This window comes from Hippocampus bargibanti, linkage group LG01 (assembly GCF_051943395.1).
Source record: "Hippocampus bargibanti isolate YZ-2025 linkage group LG01, ASM5194339v1, whole genome shotgun sequence".
Lineage (NCBI taxonomy): Eukaryota > Metazoa > Chordata > Actinopteri > Syngnathiformes > Syngnathidae > Hippocampus > Hippocampus bargibanti.
Genome location: NC_142734.1, coordinates 31,550,196 through 31,557,061, shown reverse-complemented (window position 1 = coordinate 31,557,061; position 6,866 = coordinate 31,550,196). Strand labels below are relative to the sequence as shown.

Sequence of the window (6,866 nt, the reverse complement as noted above, 5' to 3'; positions counted from 1 at the left end):
GCTGGAAATAATATTCCTGAGCTTCAGAGCGGATTTTAGAAGGAAACACAATGAAATGCCTTGCTTGTCCACCGCATTCATGATGAAAAGCACATTGGGATTTTGTCAGACCTTATTCATATCGTCGTTTGTCATGAAGATTGTTTTCATAGTATAACTATTTCACTTTGTAGGTGTGGAAACCTAAGCGACGACCAGTTCAATTGCCTCCAAAAAGACCCAACGGTATTTTCTACCAGCGAACCAACTTTTTCTTGGACTGAACTGCCATTATTTTGTTGTGATTGCCCATGATGCCAAAAAAAATCACAATGTGCAGTGTCCTGCTGGGGAGCGGCAATCCACACCTCATTATAAAACACTTCAATATGAAATGCTTCAAATCAATGCAGTTGGCCAGCAACGGTTCTTGCTCACGATTCATTTCATGCACGCAATACAAAAATATTCTTTCAGCTTCCATTGGTAACAGTGCTGACCACGCCATTTTAAAATAGTCAACACACTACCTGATGCCTATCCGATATTACATGTAAATGGCTGTATGGTGTCAAAGTCAAGGCCCGAGGGCCTAATCTGGCGCGCCACATCATTTTATTCGGCTAGCGAAAGCAAATTAAACTTGTGAAATTCCATGATGCTTGCTAAAGTTTGAACCAAAATTTCAAATTGTCCCATGTAAACCACATTAACAGTCATTATTCCTGAGATTAGATTTGAAAAGTAGTTATTACTTAATTTGTTGTGCGTTCTGTATGTTATGTTGTTCAGAATCAGAATCAGAAAACCTTTATTCATCAATTTGAAATGGACAAGAGATGACCATCTTCACTATGTATGTAATATGTGGAGGGGATTAAACATTCTAATGACTTCCCCAAATTCATACCGGCCCCCAAGAGAAAACCGTAACCACAATGTGGGCCGAGGCAAAAAATGAGTTTGACACACCTGCTCTATTGGGTTGTCCCAATGAAAGGTGGGTGAAAACTGTTCACAAAAATGGAGACAGGAGATTGTTGATTGCCATAATTGCTGTTCCTCGGAGAGCTACAATATAGTTATTTTTAGTCAATGCAGTGATCCTGACAGTAGAACATATTCCTTCAGTGTTAATTTGTGTCCGACTTTATACTTAAAAGCTCCCCCACAGGCAATTTAATTTGATGCCAAACGCTATGAATGTAAATCGACACAAGTTAACTTGCATTTCTGGGCAAAAAAAAACAACAACATGTGAAACATGAAAAGAGTTTGGCTGAGTTTCATCATTTCTTCTTGCACTCCAGCAGTTCGACAAATTGAATTTCAGACTCTGGAAAAGACACAGCGGCGTTACTCAAAGTAATAATTCCTTTTTGGAGAAAATCAGTGTACTGCAAATCATGAATCAGACATCACACAAGACTACTGTATATAATACTCAACTATCTTGTCATTACTAATGTCAGAAGTGATGTAATGTGACCATATCCTGTTACCATGTTGTTTTTATGTGTTTTAATATATAGATTTGCCAGTCTTTGTTTTCCAGGATTTCTAACATTTTTTTTTTCTGGGGGGAAAAGGCAAATGCATTTTTTTTGATGGAGTGTACTGTTTTGAGGAGAAATCTGGTAACACTTGATGGCCAAAATTGCCTTTCCGGTCTTTATTTTTGTAAATATGAGCTAACAGGACATTTTTGGTTAAGCATCTAATGTGTCAAACTCAAAGCCCAGGGAGCCATATCTGGTCCGCGACATCATTGTATATGGCCCCCAAAAGACAATCAAAGATGTCAGAATTCCTTATCCATCCATCCTTTTTCCAGACCTCTTAATCCTTATTAGGGTCGTGGGGGGTGCTGGAGTCTATCCCAGCTGTCTTCAGGCACTAGACGGGAGACACCCTGAATTGGTTGGCAGCCAATCGCAAGGTACACAGAGACAAACAACCATTCACGCTCACACTCACAACTAGGGTCAATTTAGAGTGTTCAAATAACCTGCCATGTATGTTTTTGGAACGTGGGAGGAAACCAGGGGATCTGGAGAAAACCCACGCGAGAGCATGCAAACTCCACACAGGGAGGCGGGGACTTGAACTCACGACCTCTGTACTGTGAAGTCAGTGTGCTAACCACTCGACTACCGAGCCACTAGCATTCATGATAATAGCAAATATCTCAACTAAAATTTCTAATTCTCATTTGTGACAAATACTCGTGGTACAATCAGTATTTTCTTATTACCAACCCCCACATCTCAGTCACTTATACAGTATCTGAATAAACCGTTACTCTTGACTTTTTCATATGGTTTCAGTGCTAACGGCCCCCCAAGGAAACCGCTAACTAAAATCAGGCCCGCGACAGAAATGAGTTTGACGCCCCTGATCTAATCCAACACAAAGGGTAATTTGCCATGTGAGCGGAGTGTTTAAATGTTGCGACACAGAGTGGGAGTTTTATGTGTTATAAAACAGAACTTCTTTTGGGATGTCTGCGTTTCTCTGTCACGCAGGAATGCACTGACATCCACGGAGACTCAAGGGGGTGGACTTCCAAGAGAGGAGAGGTAAGATCTCTCTCTCTCTCTCTCCCTCTCGCTCTACTCCAACACACACAGCTTGATCCTCAGCTTTATTTTGAAGACAAGACTTTAAACGTTACCACATGCTCCAAATCCAGCACTGAATGAAAGACACACTGTATTTGTGTTCGTCTGTGTGTGTCTGTATGCGCGTGCGTGCTTTCTCAGTCATTCTCACGTGGTTGTGTTTATGCATGGCAGAATATACAATATGTTTGCCTGTTTTCATCCCCATGTTGATGTGTGTGGAAAAGCATCAAACAGCCGGTTTTTCGAACCACCACTGACAGCTAAGATCAACCATAAGAGTGATTATTTGGCAGAAAACGGGGAAAAATGAAAAAAATCCTGTTTTAAATCAATGCAAAACGCAAACACCTTCACCATGAGGTTACGAACAAAATATCAGACTGCACATAACGATTATGTAAGAGGATTTATGGCCACTCCGACAATGTGTTTTCCAGAAACTAACCATCGCGGTTCAAGACTATCTGTTTCGTATTTCGGTTTTACCCAACGGCCACACTATTTTCTGCACTTGTGCACAGGCCCGCACGTTTATTTGCAAGTGCACAGTTTCACACACATTTCTGCGAATGTGGAGAGCACCTAACTGACATTTCCAAAAGAAACATTCATCTCGTAAAGTGATCTGGCCAATACCACCCGTCAAAGGCACAAAGAGTAAATCACAAGCAGTGTACTTGGAAGACTTTTCTTTCTGCCATCCAAGTCAATTTTCATAGAGATGGTATGAAAGAGAACACTTTTTCTTGTCTTTTTTTCTTGTCTGAGAACACTTTTTCTTGGCATCTTGCACCATTGGGATATACGTTTCAATTTATTCTTCTGAAAAGTGGATCGATTTGATTGATATGCTCCTTTAAAGTGTATCAATAAATTTAGTGGACTGTTTATCAAGAGTGCGTGGCGGGGGGGGGGGGGACGAGGAATTACAGTAAAATTATTCACTGGTGATCCAATGTGGCAAAAGCAAAAAATTGCATTTATTTTGTTTGGTGGCCTAATATGAATCCATCCATCCACCCACTCACCCAATCCACCCATCCATCCATCCATCCCTTCACACATCCACACATCGATATTCATCCATCCACCTCCATCCATGCATCCACCTGTCCATAAAAATCAGCATTTGCAATCTTTTCGTTTTGAATATCAGTAAATTCATTTTATCTCGGCAAAGTCGTTCCAAGCCAAGGCTTCCTCCGCAGCTGTTGATGCTTCTTGCACTGAAGCCTAAATGTGATTTTAGTCATGCGAGCAATAAAAACCTTCTGTGTGTCTTCTCTCTTTCATCTGATTGCATATTCCCTCTGATGGCTCTGCAGTGTGTCAGACTACTGGCAGAAAGTCATCACAAAAGATGTTTTGTACCATTCTCACAAATCTGATTCAAGGTTGCGCGCAAACTGACATCCACTTCACAAAGTGCCTTCGTACACTCTGTCAATAGTCGCTGAACCCTAACAGGGAGAGCGTTATCAGTGGGAGAGTTTGTATTTGAAATCTGCTTCGAGTTAGGCACAGCAAAAATGGCAGATTACCCCCCCCCACACCCACTCCACCCCCACACACACACATTTTGAGAGATCTCTTCAAAAAAAATATATGTATCGCACATCGAAAATGAGGAAATGACTTTTTATCGACAAAGACCTGTACACCAAACAGTAAGAAACAGTTGAAACTGCTACGACTGAGTGTTGGTGGTCGAACTTTTTTTCCCAGAGGTTTGTAGACGTGACATTTGGACGAGATGACAACACATTGACTTTTAGAGAGCTGCTTTGCCATTCTTAAGTGACAACAGAGACTTGCCGCGGCGCTTGTCTTTTGACTGTTGCCTTTCTGCAGTGTTTTACAAGCTTGCTGAATTCGTTCGGGCCGCTTCCTTTTTCTCACAGCAGGCCACTGAGGGGAATCAAAGACTCTTGCACACTTGATTATATAACTGTACCGCCAGACCAATGTTTTCTTTTAATTTTCAACCCAGAGGCTGCCACCTATGGGACAGGCTGTGTTATGAGTAGAGTGCATATAGTAAACAAATTGTGAGAATAGGTTAGTTGCTCCTCTAACTCACTACATTTCTAGTTTGTGAAGTTTGTCAATTAATTACTGCGATGGTCAGTGAGTTAAATAAATCAGTACCCGTTTTCATTATTGTGATTATTGGTAATAGAATGTAGTTACTTAGTTAGAGAGTTACATCAGTATAAGTAAACAAGTTAGTGATTGCAATGTCCTATTATTTAGGCTTGTTAGTTAGTTCGGTAGTTGGTTAGTATACTTGCCAATTAACGTAACCAAAGGCCAAATACACTACTGTACAATGTTAGGTATCCTAACAAATATCAAATGGGATTAGTTTTGAGTCAAATGTACTTATTTAGTTCATTGATTACTTTGTTAATTGGTGGGTTAGTTGGTTAATCACTTCTTAGTGTGTTACTCGGTTGCTTTAGTTAGTCAGTTGGTTGGTTCTATCGTTAGCCGGTTGGTTAGTCGGTTAAAAATTTAGTAGTCAGTTGGTTTGTTAATGCAGTAGCTAGTTGTTTAGCAAGTTGGTTAGTTTGTTACAGAGTTAGTTTGCTAGTTGGTCAGTTAGTTAGTCAGTGGTGTGTTAATTAAGTAGCTAATTGGTTAACCAGTTGGTAAATTTGTTATCTAGCCAGTTATTTATTTATTTATTTATTTATTTATTTATTTATAAATAGCAACTGGCTAGCTAAAACCATCAAACATATGTCATTTTAAGTTGTCCTTTTTTCAGTGCGGCCCGGGTGAGTGACTCATTAGCGTATTGGCCTTTCGGTGCAGAGGTGCTGGGTTGTGCTTTCCTGTATGGAGTTTTCATGTTCTCCCACATTGAGAAAAGTCGTTTGTTCGTTAGTTGGTTAGTCAGTTAGGTAGTTAGTTGTTAGTTAGTGGGTGAGTTAGCCAGTCTGTCATTTTCATAACCCCTTTCCTCATATCCCAACTCATTCAATTCTGGATGGGTACACAAACAAATGCAAAAGCCAAAGACTCTGAGTTTTTTGACCATACAATGTTTGAGTTCCAAAGGTCCCCTATACTTTATTTGCACAGAAGCATGACCATATGCATGTGCAAGGTTGGGGGAGTATTCTGGTCCCAGACATCTACCTGAAAGGACACATTATCCCCCCATACTCTCCATCCCTCATCCCTGTGGATGAAAAAAAAAATATATATATATATATGGTCACACAAACGTTAGTGGCAGAGCAAAATGCAAGACGTGGCAACCAGTTAAATCACCTGACTGCACCCTGCGCCCTGTCAACAATCGTTTTGAAGGGGTTTGAAGGAGGGGGGCAGTGTTTTCTTTTTACATCCAACAACCGACACATACAATGTTTTCATGCATCGAACTTTGCTTTTTTTTTCTTCATTGTTAGCGTAATAATATTGCCGGGCAATCTCTTTTTTTTATGTGAACAGCATAAGCTTGCATCCTCGTGCCTGACAAATTCAGCAACTGCTCCAACTGCTGAAACACATACACACACACAAACCACAGTCAGTAACACACAAATAATAGTGTGTAAAAAGTAATGTTGCTGATGGAAATCACAAAAAAATATATCGATAACTCAATCAACATACAATAAATAAAATGAAACATTGTCTTTTTAAATAGCTTTTTTTGAATTTTCAAAAAGGATATCATACATATGAAACATACATATGTGTGTGTGCGCGTGTGTGTGTGTATGCGTGTGTGCGCGTGTGTGCGCGTGAGTGTGTGTGTGTTTGCTGGATGCATGCAAGACAGAACAGTTTATTCGTGACACGCAACCGGTCTAACCTCAAGTTACACCTGTCCTCAAATATTCCATAAAAAATGAGGTGTAAAATTTAGGACAGTTAGATTTTCATAGAGGCCCAAAATTTCCCAAATTCTTTAATTGTCCCCAACCTGGAACTCGGGTTTCACACAATAGACTGTGTGAAACTATAACTTAAGCATCTTTGATTGTGTTTTTTGTAGGGTAATGTTTCGATGTTATGAACTTGTGCAAATTAATTCATGTTGTTGTATAGGCAGGAAAATCTCACTGGAAAGCAATCTTTTTTATGCTAAATCAGACTTTCAGAATTAGAATTCATGAGAGTTGAACATCCCCAAAAAGCACACATAACCCAATGCATGTGTGTGTGTGTTCATGCACCTACGTGTGTAAATAACACAATATCCTTGAGTCAAGGCGTCGGTATGCACAACTGAGAAGCTTCAATCAT

The 6,866-nt window shown here is 40.0% G+C and overlaps 1 protein-coding gene across 1 annotated transcript in view; it reads left to right on the top strand.

Annotated features, from left to right (window-relative positions):
• Nucleotides 1–2,501: 2,501 nt before the first annotated feature.
• The window catches only part of slc41a3 (solute carrier family 41 member 3), a 22,197-nt gene continuing 17,832 nt past the window's right edge, over nucleotides 2,502–6,866 (top strand). The window contains exon 1 of the mRNA XM_089010847.1: nucleotides 2,502–2,558. The gene's annotated coding sequence lies outside the window, so the exon portion shown is untranslated. The remainder of the gene's footprint in view (nucleotides 2,559–6,866) is intronic.